The sequence below is a fragment of the Protopterus annectens genome, chromosome 17.part0 (assembly GCF_019279795.1).
Source record: "Protopterus annectens isolate FY-2018-M chromosome 17.part0, PAN1.0, whole genome shotgun sequence".
Taxonomy (NCBI): Eukaryota; Metazoa; Chordata; order Ceratodontiformes; family Protopteridae; genus Protopterus; species Protopterus annectens.
The window spans coordinates 213,464,172-213,483,930 of record NC_056751.1 but is presented as its reverse complement, the minus strand read 5'-3'; positions in this window follow the sequence as shown (position 1 = coordinate 213,483,930).

The following is a 19,759-nucleotide window of genomic DNA, read 5'->3' as shown; positions in this document are numbered from 1 at the left end:
GTGTGTGTGTGTGTGTGTGTGTGTATGTGTGTGTATGTATATATAATATAATATATATATATATATATATATATATATATATATATATATATATATATAGTGTATATGTGTATATGTATATATATATATATATATATATATATATATATATATAGATATATATATATATATATATATATATATATTTGTATGTGTATGTATATATATATATATATATATATATATATATATATATATATATATATATATATATATATATATATAAAACATATATAGGATGACTTGCTAACACTGATTCCCCACAAGAGTGTGCACATCAGGAAGTTTTGCCACAGGATGATTATATCTACTGACATGGATACTGTAAAGTTGTGTATACATCCAGACATTAAAGCACTGGATCCCCTAAAGTTGTGTATAGATCCAGATGTTATAGCACAGGTTTTGCTAAAGCTGTTCATACATCCAGATGTTGTAGTACACGTTAATTAGACCTACTGACAAGGGTCTCCCACTGCTGTCATAGCCCATTTAGTTGGATTAAAATGCATTGCAACATTTGTATTGATTCTGTTTGATAATAACCTGACTCAGTTAGGTAGTGTGAGCTAATAACACTGGGAGTGAAGAAGATTCTCTTTACCCTCTTCATTATGAAACACTGATTTAGTATACTAATAATTGCGGATATATTGTTAATGTAGCCCCATGTATCAGGATGCAGGGATAGATTTGTACTTTGGCAAAACATCATTTAATGCATTCAATTAATCACCTTTGATCAGAAAATTACTGTATTACAAGTTGGGCCCTCATAACAGTGCAGGATAAGAAAATTTCTACTTAACTCTACTGTTCTGCAGTCTTGGAATTAATTTATATAGAATTGCAGGTATGTAGGAGTGCAAGTTGGCATGCCACTTGCAAAAACAGTGCTCAGTTCAGTGTATATGTTAACTGTCTTTTATCCACTGAGTCAGAGATTGATCATGCAAAATTGATTCAATGAGAATCTTCAAAAGTACAACCAATTAACTTTTACATATTTGTTGACACTTATCGTGTAAGACTTCAGTAGGAAATACATCAGAACTCTGTATTTTGCTTTACTCACTACTGTACTGTCCCAGATATCACTGGCAAGTTGTTTTCCCATTCCTTTCCTTCTGAATCTCCTCTTTTGGTGAAACACTACAAACCAAGCTAGGAGATGAGTTTGCCTTGGCAGACTTAACCTAACCTAACCATTCCTGCATTCAGTCCTGATCAACATGAGGTTCTTCCAGAAGTTTTCCATACTTGCAACTATATTTATGCATTTTCCACATTTCTTGCCTTCTCATCTGATCCTTCACCTTATATTCTTTCTTTTGTTTTTTAACACATTCTGTTGCTGTCTGATTTTTATCTATTTCTGGTTTGATTTCCATTTCTGCATGACAGGATAAAATTGCCAAAGATTCCAAAGACAACAACAAGGCATTCTATAACTATGTCAAGAATCTAAATGGCAATGCTCAGATCTGCTCTGAGCTAAAACAGAATGGCATTAAATATACTGATCCCAAGGATATTGCCAATATCCTGGCAGATCGATTCAGTGCCAACTTCACCCCCCTCTTACCCCCTAAATGACCCATCTCAATACTGGAAGATTGCCAAATTCCGGTAATAACGGCCACACAGGTAAAAAACACACTCTCCAAAGCTAAGAATACAGCATCTATGGGACCAGATGACATCCCAGGTTGTATACTACATGAACTACAATATGAACTGGCACCTCACCTAAGTGTGATGTTTAATCATAGCCTCATCTCAGGTTTCGTACCCACTGAGTGGCGCACAGCTGCAGTTATCCCACTCCACAAGGGGGGATCCACCTTGGATCCAGGAAACTACCATCCCATCAGTCTGACAAGTCTTATCTGCAAGGCCATGGAGCGTATTATCATGGAACTTATAAACAAAGACATTGGCAACCTTCAAACACAGGACCCCACCCAGTTTGGGTTCGTGAAAGGCCAATCTTGTCTCCTGAACTTGATTGACTTCTTTGAATCAGTCTCCAGAGCCATGGACAAGGGTAAGGTGGTCCACACAGCCTATCTAGACCTTGCCAAGGCCTTTGACACCATCCCCCACTCTGGAATCATAGATAAACTTACTAAGCTGGGCATTAATCCCTACATCACCCAATGGGTTGCTAACTGGCTTACTGATAGAACCCACACTGTAAAAGTAGCCGACTCCAAATCCAGCTCCAGACAAGTGACAAGTGGAGTACCTCAGGGTTCAGTCCTGGGACCACTCTTGTTTGGCATCTACTTCTCTGAAGTACAGGCCAACACTAAAGGACTCTGGATAACAAAGTTTGCAGATGACTGCAAACTGGGAGCCATTATTGAATCCCCAAATGATGTGGATACTCTACAAAAGGGCCTTACAGAAACAGATGCTTGGTGCCAGAGCCATAGGCTCAAGCTCAATGCTAAGAAATGTATAGTTATCCCCTTTGGGAAAAAACATGTATCCGTGAATTACCATATAGGTGGCAGTACACTAAACACCGAAAGTTTGATAAGAGACTTAGGGACACAGGTGGACAGTGGTCTCACCTTCGATAACCACATCGCCACAACAGTCAGGAAACCCTTCCATGTGGCACACCTCATCACTAAGGGCTTTTCATCCAGAAAAAAGGAGGTCATTGTCCCACTGTACTCATCCCTCATTAGACCCATTATAGAATACAATGCCCCATTTGGTATGTACCTCTCAAGACATCTGCAACAACTGGAAAGGCCACAGAAATACCTCACTAAAAGAATCACAAGCCTAAAGCAGATGCCCTATGCTGACCACCTTAAAAAACTCCAGCTATACTCTGTCGCATATCGTCTACTCAGAGTCTACTCAGAGGCGATCTTTGCTTAACATACAAGGCCATGTCAAACCCAGAGCTGTTGGACATGCTACACTTAAAGAAATCACAATCCCTCAGAGCCACATGCTCCAGGGATCTAAACCTTGTCATCACAATAAACAAAACATGCTGGAGGGATAGGTTCCTGACCCAGAGACTCCCCAGACTCTGGAATAGATTGCCCATACATGTCAAGCAGAGTGCCTCTTTGGTCCTGTTCAAAAGGAACCTTGACGATTGGATGGGAGAAAGGAAATTCACCCCGGGGATCACGTCAGTCACCCTGCTAGACAGGGGTCCAGGGAAGTAAATAGTATGGGAAGAAATAGCCAGAGAATTGTTATGGCTAGGCTTGTATAGGCCCTAAGGCTGATAGCCTAGTACCAACCTATGAACCTATGAACCTATGACACTGATATACTTCTAGACTAAGCAGGAAAGTCATCTTAAATTTGTCCTCCTTATGCTTCAAAACGTTCACTGCATTTGGGTCTTGTGAGGTCAGCAGATATGTGTGGAGTCCCATGATTGCATATCTAAGCATGTAATCAATTTCAAGGAAGCGCATACCTCCTTCAGAATGGGGAATATATAATCTTGGTATGCACTGATTTTTTTGCTCAGCATGAAGCATGCTTCTTGTTTTCCTGTCTAACCTATCCAATACATTTTGGAGCCAGTCAATCACTCCAAAACTGTAAGTTAGGACAGGAAAGGCAAATTGGTTTATAGCTTGAATTTTGTTCCTAGATGTCAACACTGTTTTCAGGATTAATTTAAATATTCTAAAATATTCCTTACTAAGTTTTTTTTCACATTTGTTCATGTTTTATTGTGGATCCTTCATAATTTCCCAGATATTTATATACTCCCTCTTGCTCAAGTTCTTTTATACCACATTCTTGCCCCAAACTGATGTTTTCTTGGTGCTGCAGTTTTCCTGCTTTAAATGTTGCGTCTGCACATTTATCAAGATCAAATGGCATTCTGATTTCATCTAAAAAAGTTTTGATTGCTTGCAGATGTGCTTTCAGTTTCTCACCTGATTAGCTATACAGTTTTAAATCATCAACAAAGAGAAGATGAGTGGTCTTTACACTTTGTTGTTTTCTAGGAGCCAAATTATAGCCATGGCCTAATCTGTTAAGTTGACAGCTTAATGGGTTAAGGGCAAGACAGAATAGCAGTGGTGACAGGGAATCACCCTGGAATATCCCCCTTTGAATTTTTATCCCTGGAATAATAATTTGCCCTTTATCATAGCTCAGTTGGAAAGTGATCTATCACTGGTTCGTGGTCTCTGTAATGTAGTTGATCAGTGTAGGGTGTATCTTATACATTTTTAAGCACTCTTTTATCCATGAATGTGGGATACTATCAAGTGCTTTTCTGTAGTCAGTCCATACCATACTTAGATTCTTCTCCTTTTTACAGTTCTCCATTATGACTTTATTTATCAACAGATGCCCCTTTGGTCTATATGAGTTTCTTTTATTACCCTTTTGTTCTATTGTATGACTGAATTTTCTTTTAAATGACTATAAACTCTGTCGGCATTAATTCCAGTGTACAGTTTATGCGTCGTCAGAAGGCAAGTCATTGTCCTATCATTTTTAAAATAACGTGCAGGTTCATTTTAAGTAGGCACATTGTTTTTCCTGTTGTTAACCAGGTTGGTGTCTGTTCAGGGTGTGCATATAAATAATTCTTACTCATGGCTAAATCTTCATGCAAAGATGTTAATACTTTTAGCTAGAAGTTAGGTACTGCATCTGGGCCTGGGGTTTTCCAAATGGAGGCTTTTCTTAACCTTATCTCAATCTCTCTGACCATTACTTCATCCCATTTCATATCCTGGACTTTGAACTTCTTTTTCTTTCTTTTATTTCCTCTATCCATGTAGCATCTTTATGTTCCATAGGCTCTCCATAGATATTTCTCCAAAATGTATCTATTTCTTCTTTTTTGGGTGGTCTTTCAATTCCTTTTGCCTTTTTTCCCAATTCTGTATAGAACTTTTTGGGGTCATCAATAAATTGCTTATTTTGTACTTTTCCTTTATATTTATATGTGTATCTCCTAAGTTTTTCTGGCTGTGCTGAGATTTTTAGCCTGTTATTTGCAATAGTGCAAGACAGATCCTGATCTGTTACAATACTGCACATTGGTTTTATCACTTCTGTCTTTCTGAGTATTTTTGTTGATCTGTTCCATCTTCTATAGTCTTCTACCAGTGAGCACTACTTGTCTTAACTGCTATATAGTTTTCTCTATTCAATACTTCCGTGATGGTATTCAATTTCTCCCTTTCCTTTCCCTTGCTACCCTCTGTCCTTGTGGTAATATTTTATCTGTTATTAATTTAGCTGCACAGTAATATATCCTGTTTACTTCTGTTATATCACATAGGTTCATAGGTGTGTACTAGGCCAATGGCCCTGGAGCCTTTACAAGCCTAGCCCATAGAAGTGCCCTGGCATCATGCCACCATTAGTTCCCGGTGCCTCTATCAAGTAGACTCACTGGAGTGATCCCCAGGGTGAACATTTTATTTCCCATCCACTCATCAGGATTTCTCTTGAAAAGGGCCAGTGAGGTGCTCTGCTTGACATGTATGGGAAGTCTATTCCAGAGCAGGGGCAGTCTCTGGGTTATGAAACTGTCGCTCCAGCATGTTCTGTTGATTGTGGTAATGAGGTTGAGGTCCCTGGAGCATGTGGTGTGGAGGGATTGGGATTTCTTTAGGTGTAACGTTTCTAACAGGGCTGGGTCAGACATGGCTTTGTAAGTCAAGCAGAGATTGCCACTTAATAAATGATATGAGACAGAAAAAAACTGGAGTTTTTTTGAGTCTGTCCATGTAGGGCATGTGTTTAAGGCCTAGGACTCTCTTTGTGAGGTATTTTTGTTGCCTTTCTAGCTGTTGCAGGTGTTTAGTGAGGTACATGCCAAATGGGGCATTATACTCTATGACTGGTCTAATGAGGGAAGAGTAGAGAGAGATGATGACCTCTTTCTTCCTGGATGCAAAACCCTTGGTAGTGAGATGTGCCACCTAGAAAGACTTCCTGACCAACGTGGCAATGTGTTGGTCAAAGGAGAGGTTGCTGTCAGCCTGTGTCCCCAGATCTCTTATAACACCTTCAGTATTCAGTGGGCTCCCATAGATGTGGTAATTAGTGGGAACTGAGTTTTTCCCAAAGGGGATGATGACATGGATCTCTATGGGCAGTCCTAATTACTGTGTTCATTTGTTTTACCAAACTTCTGACTTTTTGGGTTTTATTGATCTTCTGCATTCTATTTCCTTCATTGATCTTAGTATATCTATCTATCTCTATTAAATCAAGCAACTTTTCTCTTACCTTGTTTTCTTCTAAACTGGGGCACATTTTTTGTTCTCCATTCCCTGCAGGTATTCTGTAAAGAGTTCTATAGTATCTTCCTGTGGCACATTCTCTTCAATTTCATCCTGTCATCCATTGCTCTGTCATATGGGAACTCAGTGGCCTATCATTCCTCAACATTGACTGAGTCAGAGTTGCCACAGTTTTGTGTTCCTTCCCTTGCTGTCCAGTTTCAAGTAAATGTTTATACTGGCTTCCTGTGGAAGGCTCCAAAATATCTTCATATGGCAACTGCTCATTTGCTTCCCATTCCACTTGTTTTTCCTTAATTTGGATGTCTATTACTTTATCCTGCAATGGTGCTTTCTGAGTTAGATTTGCTACACTGAATCCTTCACTTTGCAGGTACTTCATAACCTCAGTTTCTATTTCTTTAACTTCTCCATTGCTAATCTTCTTTTCTACTTTCCCTCTTTGTCTTCTTACTTTTTGTATTGTAAAGTTTTCCAAGTCTGGATTATTTTGCCTGTATTTCTCTTCAAATATCTTTGGTGCTGCTCTTTTTGTATTGATCAATTTTGCTTTCTCCTTTGCATAAACATTACACCATGTAAATCTCTTTTTCTGTCCCATGTCCATATTTCTTCTTCAGATGTCTCCTGATCTTCCTGTTTCTCCTTACTTTGGGGACTCGTTCCATCATGTTGTGATGCAACCTGTGTTACACCTTTTATACCAAATCCTTCACTTCGCAGGCTATCCATAACTTCAGCTTCTATTTTTTAACTTCTAATTTACTAATCTTATTTTCTACATTCTCTCTCTTTGTGATATTATTTTTTTCATTGTGTCATTTTCCATATCCAGATGCCTTTGCCTGTATTTCTATTTGAATACGTATCTTTGGGGTTGCCTTTTTTGTATTGATTAATTTGGCTTTCGACTTTGCATAAATATTGCACCATATCAAATCTTTCTTTCCCATGTCCATATTTCTTCTTTATACTTTTCAAAAATCTCTAGGTTTTGTTGTTTATATTTTCACACTTCCTCATCTGCTTCTTTTTCCAAACAGATCAAAGTTCTTTGGTCTATATAATATTTTTCACATGTCTGTTGTATTAATGAACACATTTTTATTTGAGGCTTCTGACAGATTTTTTTGTAGAAGTATTTTTCTTTCCTCTAATTCCTCTCTTAATCTTTTTGTATATCTTGTGTCTGGAAATTCTGGGTTTTTTGCTTAATAGTAATAACACATCATTTCTTTCTTATCCTCAATAGTCCACTCTATCGTCTTTATGGCTCTTCTTTGGCCTATCAGTTTTTGTGATTTTTGTGGACTTCTACTTCCTTCTATAACAGGGGGGCCATCCTCTCCCGGGGCCTGGCCTAGCTTCATTGTAGGAATGTTTCCATATTTTGAGGATTCTACACTGTCATTTTTTCCATTCCTGGCACCAGTGCACCTACTAGGATTGGGCACTTTTTTATCCTGGGTCTTGTGCACCCATCTATCTTTTTTTAATTTTTTGACTTACTTCTGTCCATGATATCTGCTATATAAAATACAGTCTATATATCAGTGTTGTCTTGGTGAGATTTTGTGAACAACGTGGTCCACCTCGTGAAGGTATTCTCCAAGACTTGAGGATGAATTCATTTTCAACAATACTACTCTCTTTTGCTTGCTGTTGTATCATTTCTCCATTTGGTCCCCTCATCTCTCCATTCGGACCCCTATCATCTCTCCATTTGGACCCCATTATGCCATTCCCTCTTTTCCTTGAGGTAGCCCAGCCATACAGATGTCAGTTATTTTGCTATGAACTTTATCAAGGCTGATGATTTTATTACGTATGGCATCAGGTCTCTCCTGCTGTAGTCTTATGGCATAATTTTATTTTGGAGTACAATTCAAATGCAGAGTTATAGAGGACTCAAGGACTAGACATAATGCCTACTGTATTTTTTTGAACAGACTGTTTTTATAATGATGGTGTCCTGAGGTACTTTACTGATGACAGCTGTTGTTTCTACAATGATCCCTTATACATCTACCTGATCACCATTTCTCATCTATAAGTCACTCAGCCTGTTTAGAGCCTTATTTCAGCTGTTAAATTCTAATGAGGCCTGGAGAGGAGAGCACTTCTAAATAATCACTGCAGAAATGAACGTGCTGTTTATCATCCAAGGCACGATTAATACTAAGAGCTGAAACATTCCAAATTAATGCTGCTGTTTGAAGCAGCTCAAGTCCAGTCATTACGCACCCTCATTATGTGGTCACCATGCAAGTTCACTGGCTTACCTGAACACACCACTTTCCAGCCTCAGGCATAGGCAATCAACTTCAATCAAATCATAAACCTACAGAAACACTTGAACATACACATGGAAACAAGGCTTTAATGCTGAAGAGCAGAAGATTATTTTTTTTTTATTTTTTATCAGATCTTTCAGGTGCCAGCAAAGCTGTACCCCTATAGATGGCACGCTTAACCTTTAATGGGAGTTTATTCCATAAAAGAGACTGTCTGTTAAACATATATCCTGTCAACTGGCCCTATGTATGTTTCGGTGGATGTTCATGTCTCTTGATCAGATATTTAGGATAATATTGACTCTGTAGATGTGTAGGAGGTAAGAATGGATCAGATCTTTCAAACTCTCTGTAAGCAAGGCAAAGATCATCTCTCAATAGTCAGTAGGAAATGGAAAATAAGGAAAATACTTTAAGGTGGTCAGAATAAATAAGGCTGTCAGGATACTTCAAGGATAGCATGCCCTTGACCATTTTACTAAGAAAGCACTGTAGTCTCTTCAGCTGGGCTACATGCCTAGCTGCATACACACCAAAGGGAGAATTATATTCTATAATTGATCTGACAAGGTACAAGTAGAGGGGTACAATGACTTCAATGGATCTAGATGGGGTGTCCCTGATGATTAGTCTGGCTATACAAAAGGATTTCCTAAAAACAGTGGTCACATGGTGATCAGAGGTTTATTCATCATCAATGAAGGTGTCATGGTCCCTAATGACTGAGTCAATTTTAGGGTGTGTTGCCCTGGTGATAGGAACAGGAGTGCCCATGTTTGCTAAAGTTCACAATGCTACATTTTTTGGCATTTAGTTTGAGGCTATGGTCCAAGCACCATTTGTCAGCATGAATTAGGTCTTTAAAGAAAACATAAGTCATCTGGAGTATTTATGATAGCTCCAGGCTAGAAGTGATATGCAGACTTCATCAACCAGAGGCCTTTGTGACTAACCACTGGGAGCACCATTGGTAACCACTCTTTTAACTGAGAGTTGGATGGTGACATTTACAGACCAGGTTCTGTTGGTGAGCCATTTTACCATTCAGTGGGTAGCATAGGGGGTTGAAATTAATTGGATTAACTTATCAATGATGCTAAATTGTGGACTGGTGTAGAAGGCTTTGGCTAATCCAAGCATGCCATGTGAACTGATTTACCTGAGTCAGATGCCTTAGTGACTTGCTCAAAAGAGGGCACCATGTTCAGGAGGCAGGATTTGCCTTTAACAACCACAAATGTGTTCAAATCCATGTTTTGAAGATTGCCTCTGTTCTTATTTATTAGGTCCTAGTTTTACACATAAGGCTAGTGAGGGTATAGGGCTATAGCTGCTTGGGTCAGTCGTGTATCCCTCTTTGTGGAGTGGGATGACTGCAGCAGGTCTACTGTCCTCTGACATGTAAAAAGTAGTCAAGAAAACAGGGCTTGGTGCTTACAAGACAACCCAGGACATTGTCAGGGACCATAAAAAACTAGTATTTCTATCCTTGGAGAGAGCACTTATGATTTGCTTGCATGTGATTTGTGAGGGTGGTAAAGGTATGCTAATATGCTTTGATCAATTTAGGAAAGCTAGGGGGTAAAGTTTAAACTGAATTTGTCTGGGAATATGTAATATGACAGGGTGTTAAGTTTGCTTGTATGAGTTAGGAGTTTCTTTCTCTTATTGTATAATTTGTTTATATTGAGGTTCCACCAACTTGATTTGTTCCTAAATCTGGCATTACATTTATGCATTAGGAGGAGTGAGACCTCAGTACTTGCTTGGAGTTGGGTGTAGTCTTTATTTGTGAAAAAGGAGAGGAGGGTATTTGAATTTCATGAGCTCATCAGTTAGCATCCTACAATATGGGATAGGTTGAAGATAACCATACATTCTGGCTTCATGCTACAGGGGTTAGGAGACTTTTGTATGCTTTTAACATCTTCTATGGGTTGTGCATTATGCAGTGCCTGCTATGTACCCAGTAACACTGAATAATTTCTGCAAGAGGGCACGCAGACTCCTTGTTAGACTGCTATTCTACAGACACACTAAAGCAAGTGCTGTAGTCATTGGTCTTCACTCACAAGATCTTGTCGTGGGACTTCCCCAGTGCATCCATTTGGAAATGAGTGAGTGTGTGATTGATTGCTACATACCTACTCTCGAGTCTCCCAATCAGCTCCTCCCATACCTAGACTGCTATTCAGAGATGTCATTTGGAGATTAGTCAGGATCTAAACTTCTATCCAGTGCAGCCTGCCAAAGCAGGACTAACGTGTTTACAGTTCTTTGGTCCTATTCATAAAATAAGTTTATACAGACTGAGAAGAGGAAATGTTCTGAGTAAATAATTATTTTTCTGTTAGCAGGTTCTTTAATTTGGTGTTCTATATCAACAGTATTTTGTGAATGCAGAACTTTATTTTTTGGTTATATTTCTCTCATCTGGGTCTGCCTTTCAGGTAACTTGAAAACTTAATATGGGTGTTATGAGAGTAGTATATTTTTTTTATGTTGTTGTTGTCTTTCGGCTTTTCCCGGTTAGGGGTCATCACAGTGGAACTCCTGTCCGCTAATGATTGGCAGTAGATTTTCATGGTGCCGAGTTGCCAGATCGACACCCAACTTTCAACGAAGGCACGCCGATTTAAGCATGTCTTTCAGAACGGCACTCGACCCGCGGGGAGGACATGCAGACTCCACACAGAAGGCACTCCCCGCACACTAGCTGAGAATAGAACAGGAGAACCTCTTGCCGTAATGTTTATAATTCCTTGCTGGAGTAGTTTGTTATTATACAGTGTTACTTTGATGTTAAATGGTATAGCATATGCAAGAATGATATGACAAAGAGGATGGACCCAGCATTAAGGACATTGATTTTATAGGCAAATTCCAAAAACTAACGAGAGGTTTTCATAGAAAATTAACACATTTTGCAATGTGTTCTTGCACCAAGTATCAGAACATGCAGCTAAGTTTGATTTGCAGTACCATGGGGCAGTGGACTAAAAGGTACAGCAAAAGGGGTATCCAAAAGAACACATAATGAAATGCAAATAAACACAGTCTAATGACAGCATAATGACACACAAATGAAAATAGAGGAAGGCAAGTCACGTTTGTTAGGAGTTAGGTGTAAAGATGCAGAGAGGTTGTCTCTGAGAATAAAGGCAAACAGCTTGTTAAAAGCTGTAATGTGACAGAGGCAGAAATCTTAGCAGCAGTGGTGCCTTTTTTGCAATAGCAACTCATTAACTGAACCTGTAGTATTGCAGGTATGCGGTGTGGCTGCACATGCTGACAAAGGCAGTACCAGCAGACAACTACCTCCCACCACCAAACAGACCAACAAGCATGGGTCTGCCTTCACATGGATGAGGATATCATAAGGGCATTGGCTTACTTATATGGCATACAAACTGGAGGAATACATGGATTTAGCTTAAACCATGCAGAGACCTTCAAAAGGCATACTGGCGACACACGGGGTATACGTTATACACCAGCCTATAGAATTCTCAAGAAATTCCTTGATACATTACTGCTACCATGAGTGGGTTCTAGATACCGCCCACCTCCCTGAAGTATTATGAACTATAAGTTGAACCCATGTGACATTAAGTACTTTTCCTGGTGTCCACAGAAAAAGTTTCCTCAGCATTATTGGCTATCATTCCATCAAGTATCAGATAATGTACAAAGCACAGGGTTAATTTACACTATGTCTGCACAATACCCTTGGGGTGCCCATGAGCCTCACATATGGCATATAAGTTAACTGTCTTACTTCTTCCTGCATGGACACATCAAAGAAACTCACCCAAGATATATGTGCAGTCACACTAGTGCACATTTACATCCAAAGCCACATGCATAGCATGTACAGAACACTTCTCCCCAATAACTGTCCACCTCATATCCTTATTTTATTACAGGTGATACAAAATACCCCTTGAACCCTGGTTAATAATGACCATACAGAACTCACAAATCAAGGTTGAACAACAGTATGCCACTGCCTACACATAAATGAGAAATGCAGTACAGCATGTGTACAGTCTCCTGGAATCCTGGTTCTACTGCCTAGACTCATTTGGGGAGTATATCCCTAGCATAGCCTCTAAACTCTTTCTAGAAAGATGTATGCTGCATATCAAGATCTCACAAAACCAGGCAGTCTAGCCAACACTCAGGGACCATCCAACACTGCAACAGCAGGGCCTCTTGCAACATCTCCATATCCACCAGTAGTGAGTGTGATGGCAATGGACAGCTATCAGGGGCCACACATACCTATATGGTACTGTGCACAGTGTATGGCTGTGCAATTAAAGTGGCAACCCATAGTTCTCTTCAATCGGCCCTAATTTGTACAAGATCACAGAACAAAAATATGCATGCAGTATTACCTAACGGCTATGCTGAGCAGTGCTTGGTCAAGTCACACTGTACATCAGACAAGTCTGTGTATATTAGACAGAATCAGGCTGGTGACAGTCACAGGCTTCATTATTTGTGTGGCTTCCTGGGGACACACAGCTATATGGATTTCTGTATTGCTGGGACTGGGGAACCACAAATGAATGGCAACAGTAAGAGAAGTCATGGGAATGTAAGATAGTGGTGCCAAATATGATCTCCTAATTTGACTAGGTGGGGGTGCCAGTATGAAATCATACAGCGGGGCAAATGCAACAGAGTTGAGGAAGAGATACTATGGGACCATGCAGTATGGCTCTGGGACTGTGAAGACCATGCAGGCCAGGTCACTTGGGACATTGTTGTTCATTCAGAGGGTGTGGATGTGGGTGAGCAGCAGTGCCACACTGGAACGTAGGGATAGGACCACACAAGAGGGTGTCAAGCAGAAGCATTATGTAGTGAGACTGAGTCAATTTGCATGTTGCTTTAATTGACAGAAGCTAGAAATGGACTGACCTCAGCCTGGTGTTCTGGACCAGTGTCTACAGGAATCACCATAGTATTAGTTTGGTCTGTGGCTACATAATACAATACATAACTGTGTGGTTTATTTATTTATTTATTTATTTATCTGCAGTTGGTTTACCAGGATAGTCCATTGGGCCAAAATGAACCCATTTTCAATGGAGTCCTGGGGAGAAAAGCTCCAGACATATAGATTACAGTAGGTATTAGACATACTTAAACATTGTTAAAGTCACAGTGGGCAAATACAAATGCAATGAACAACAATTACAATTAATGTAAGTATTAAAAAAAACTGATGGCAGATTATAAGGGATTATACATAAATTCAAAATTCTACTAAAGTTATTTCATAAAGAGAGTTCAACATATGAGAGTGTAGAGTATTCTTACATATTCAGTAGTAATAAACAGGAATGTGAGAGGTATGGATAATGAGAGAGAGAAATCAAGGGTGTAAGCAGGAGTCAGAGGAAATGGGGATGTTCAGTGTAGTTAAGTAGGGTGGGAGCAAGAGTATTCCCACTGGGAAAGTAGATGTGAATGAAGAGATTTTTTGAACATAAAATGGTTAGAGGTAGTACGGATAGATGAAGGTAGAGAGTTCCAGAGGCGAGCTAACCCATGTGAGAGAAGATATTTGCCAGGTGGACGGGTTAGTTTGTACACTTCTAATAGATGGCAACAGAAAGAGAAGTCATGGGAATATGATTCTGCTCAGCCCACAATCATTCATGACCCATGGTATGCATGCTAATGTCAGTAGAATTAGTGGTGCAGGCAGACATGAAACACCTACATGTCATGATGGGTCCCTGAGTGTGCATGTCTCTGCTTATCTATGAAGCACACAGGCAATGGTTAGTGCAACCTCCCTGATGTTGGTCCAATCATAGTTGCTGTATGCCTACTTACTGTGCTAACCTGGCAGGTCTCCAGATGAGATATACAGTGCCTGACCATGCCTAGTATATGTGACCACACCTCCTGGTATGGTCCCAATCCCCTCATTATTACTATGTAGGAATGTCAAGAGCATCTATTCCTCATTCAGTGTTGATCTTTGTGGAGGGCCATCCTCTGTCACTGCCTTTTCAAACACTAGACTGGTGAGTGAGGTTGGAGTTCCTCATATGGAAAGAGTTTGAACTCATCTCTGGCAGGTAGCTCATCCCAGTTGCTGGTCCTGGCAGCACTATTACTGGAACCTATAGTGAAGGCAGTGGGTGACTAGACATTGACCCTCTGGATTACCATATAGGAATCCCACCTACAGAAGGTAGTAAACTTGCTAGGATGGTTGGATAATGGCATTAGGACACCGAATTCAGTGACAACTTTACACCTCTGCCCCAAAGGACCAATCACAATTTTTATTTATTTTTATTTTATTTTACATTTGTTAACCGGGGGTGTCTGACTGAGCCGAAAAGGCCCTTTTTCAGCAGAGGACCGGGGAGAAAAGCTCCACAAAGAAAAATTACAGACACATTAAGCTATTTAGACATAATCAGTATACACACAAATTACAAGAGACATGTTTTTACAGTGGTATGTGGCACAAACAGTTACAGTGGAGAGAACAATCAAAAAAATATTAATTAAAAAAATAAAGGTAAGTAATAGATTTGTGGTGTACGGCTGAACTTTGGAATGTAGGTAAAATACATACATAGTACACAGGTACAGTACAGTACATACATACCCAGTAGTTTGCCAGGGACCCAGTATTACTGCTGCACAAGTTAAAACAGCACTGTCCAAGGCCAAGAATACAGCTTCTATGGGACCTGACAATATCCCTGGCTGTGTTCTACATGGACTACAGAGTGAACTGGCACCACACCTGTGTGCCCTGTTCAATTACAGCCTCCCCTCAGGCTTTGTCCCTACCGAATGGTGCACTGCTAGAGTCATCCCACTCCACAAAGGAGGAGCGACTACAGACCCTGGGAACTATTGCTCCATTAGCCTGATGAGTCTGATATGCAAAGCTATGGAATGCATCATCATGGACCTAATAAACAAGGCTATAGGGAATCTCCAAACTCTGGATCCCACATAGTTTGGTTTTGTGAAGGATAGAGCATGCCTGCTCAACAAGGTCGACTTCTTTGAGTCAGTCACTAGATCTGGATGAAGGCAAGGTGGTTCATATGGCCTACCTTGATCTGGCCACGGTCTTTGATAACAATCCCCACTCAGGAATCATAGAAAAACTTACTAAGCTAGGCATCATCCCCTATATCATTAGGTTGGTTGAAAACTGGCTCACAGATAGAACCCACAGTGTGAAAGTAGCTGACTCCAAGTCAGACTGCCAAACAGACACGAGTGAAGTCCCACATGGTTTCATCCTTGGTCCTCTCCTGTTTGGTATCTACTTCTCTGAAATCCAGGCCAACACGAAGAGACTCTGGCTGATAAAGTTCACATATGATTGCAAGTTGGGAGCTATTATTAACTTCCCAAGTGATGCTGACATCCAGCAGAAAGGCCTCACTGAGACCAACGACTGGTGTCAGAACCATAACCTTAAGCTTAATGCCAAAAAGTGTGTTGTCATCTCCTTTGGGAAAACTCTGTTTCCATGAATTACCACATCGATTGTAGTCCACTGAACACAGAAGGTGTTATAAGAGATCTGGGAACACAGGTAGATAGCAACCTCTCTTTTAACCACCACATTGCCACTGTGGTCAGAATGTCCTATGTGGCACATCTCATTACTAAAGGTTTTGCATCCAGGACGAAAGAGGTCATTTTCCTCCCTTGACTCTTCACTCATTAGGCCAATCATCAAGTACAATGCCCTATTTAGCATGCACCTCACTAGACATCTGCAACAACTGGATAGGCTACAAAGGTACCTCAGAAAGATGATCCTAGGCCTTAAATAGTTGTCCTATATGTAGAGACTCAAAAAACTCCAGCTATTTTCCACCTCATATCACCTACTTAGAGGCGATTTCTGCTTGACTTACAAAGCCATGTCTGACCCAACTCTGTTCAAAATGCTACATCTAAAGAAACCCAAATCCCTCCACACCACATGCTCTAGAGACCTCAACCTCATTACCACAATCAGCAGAACATGCTGGAGGGACAGGTTCATAACCCAGAGACTGCCCATGCTATGGAATAGACTGCCCATACATGACAAACAGAGCACCTCATTGCTCCTCTTCAAGAGAAATCTTGATGAGTTGATGGGAAATAGAAAATTCACCCTGAGGATCACTCCAGTGGCTCTACTCCACAGAAGCACTGGAAACTAATTTCGGGTGGAATGATGCAAGAGTAATCCTATTGGGCTAGGCTTGTAAAGGCTCCATGGCCATTAGCCTAGTACACACCTATGAACCTATGAAATGTAGGTGGGACTCATGTTACTGGCCAACCAGATCTGAGATCACCTCCCAAAGGGTCCTACTGAAGCCTCCATTGACCATTTGGTCACTCACAGGATGCCTATACACCAACCTGTCCCCAACCATTTGAGGACCCTTTGTTATCCTGAGTATGTATCTTCCAAATCCCTCCCCCCCTATGTGTCCGTATCTGTCCCTGCTGAACTGTGACATTCTATGCATGCCCGTATTCCCTAACTGCTTCCTCTCTCTCCCTCTTTCCTCATTATTCCTACCCTTCCCCCTCTCTTTACTTCCCCATCTATATTTATAAAGTCAGGTACTTTACTCACCTAAAAGGGCATACCCTCCCCCCACCCTGGTTCATCTACAGTTTTCTGTAGTGTATATATACTCCTTCTCTTGCTTTCCTGTATTCTCCCAGCTTTTTAACACCTCCTTTGGTAGTTTTCCCTAGCAATACAGAGCAGTATTGTGCCAATATAGACTACAGCTTTTGCTACCTGATATGTTTCTAATTCATATTCTGACAAGTACCATACAATCTGACATGAGACCACTGCTGTGCCCAGCTTCATAAACTCTCAGGTGGATTGATTTGTTTCATTTTAGGAAAAAAATATCCAAACATGGTAACAAAATGTGTTCAGAGATTTTTTTCCTGGCATGATTTTTCTTTTTTTTTTTTTTTTTTGGCTGTTTTTTTTTTTTTTTTGGATTATTTGTAAAGATAGGGTTGTAGAATACATCTCTGCTTCTATGTGATTTTAGGACATTTTTTGTTTAATTTTAGAAGATTCTTCTGTATTGTACCCAGTTCCTTGAAACACAGTTCTGCTCCTACTTATGATATACGTTCCCACTTTGTTCATGCCTAGGTAGCATTACTGTCTACTTTGCATGTGGTGTGCTAGCTCAGTGCCACATTGATACACATTGATATATAGCGATATACATTGATACACACTGATACACATTGATACACAGTGATACACAGTGATATACACTGATACACATTGATACACAATGGTGTACATTGATACACATTGGTACACATTGATAAACATTGATACACACTGTTTCACATTGATACACACTGATTCACATTGATACACACTGATTCATATTGATACACGGTGATGCACATTGATTCAGATCGATCACATTGATACACAGTGGTACACATTGATACATATTGCTACACAGTGATACACAGTGATACATATTGGTACACATTGATAAAGGGTAATACACATGAATACACATTGATACACAGTGATAACAATGCTACACATTGATACATGATGGTGCACATTGATACACACTGGTACACATTGATAAACATTGATGCACACTGATACACATTGATTTACATTGACACACATTGATTTATATAGATACACATTGATACACAGTGATACACATTGTCTCACACAGACATTGATACAAAGTAGTACTCATTGATTCACATTGATGCACATTGATACACACTGATACACAGTGGTACTCATTGAATCACATTGATACACATTGATTCACATTGATGCACACTGATACACATTGATAGACACTGATACACATTGATCCACGTTAATGCACATTGATACACTTCTCTGTGAATCCCAGACAGCGTTTCCTTTTCGTTATATGAGAAAAACAATTAAAAGTAAACTTTGTGCCTGTTCATTTAACTAATACAGTGGAAGTTTGCTGTTGTGTTCATCTATGAAATGATGCATGACAAGCTGAAATATCCTTTTTATTTGTTATGAAGAAACAAGCTGATGACTGGGTTTAGATGCATCCTACAACCTAAGATCTCTTTCTGTAAATTCATTTCCAGACTTTGATATAGGTTTTAGTTTTTTTTTTTTAATTCGACAGAATCATACCTGGTATTCTTTTGTGAACATTCAGGACTTTGCTTGTAGTGTTACTTTTTATGTTTTATAAAGAAGCAGATACGTTAAAAAATTGTTTCAAATATACTCTATAAACTTCTCTTCTATAAATTTATTTGTAGGTAGCAATGTAATTTTAACAAAGACATATGTGGCACTTATTGGTAGTTCTTTGCTTTTGTCTAAATTTAAGAAGAGTATTATCTACTTGGTAAGCAGTGGTAGTGCTGGATTTAAAGGTTCTATATTAGATGATCTAAGCTTTACTTAATCGAATAAGTAAAGCTCGAACTTGTAATATCAAAACCGTGAATTGTCAAACGGATGATTTACCCCAGGAAAACACTTCCCTTGGCTGTTCTTTGGAGTATGCCCATTTCTCCAATTTGGAGTGATCTTGGAGTTGGGATATTTGGGTAGGGGATGTGTGGGGGGCACAGCACCCTCATTGGGTGGGGGGGTAAAGCCCCCTCTTGATTTCAGATGTAAAGTTTTTTTTTTTTTTGATTCGGCCAAGGGAAGTGTTTCCCTTGGTTGAATCGGCCATTCGACAATTTTAGCTTTCGATATTACAAGCTCGAGCTTTAGTTATTCGATTAACTACATTTTCAATGTTGTAATATAGACGCGATTTAACAATGAGGACTCAGCTACATTTCTTGGTGTAGAGGTTAAGCCCATGATCAATACACTAAGCCTTTGTTTAGTGCAGCACTTGCTGGAGAATTGGAGTATCGGAATGGGATTAGATAACCACCCTCACTTTGCAGTCATCAACGAATTTGGTTAGTCATTGCCCATTGACATCAGCTTTTATTTAACAAAAATATATATTGAAGAGGAAGGAACCTAGGATAGGCTTCTGTTGAGACACTGTTTGTGGCATTCTCCTGTCCAGAGCAAATACCCCCAATCTTAGCATGGATTCTATCAGACAACTAATTACCAAT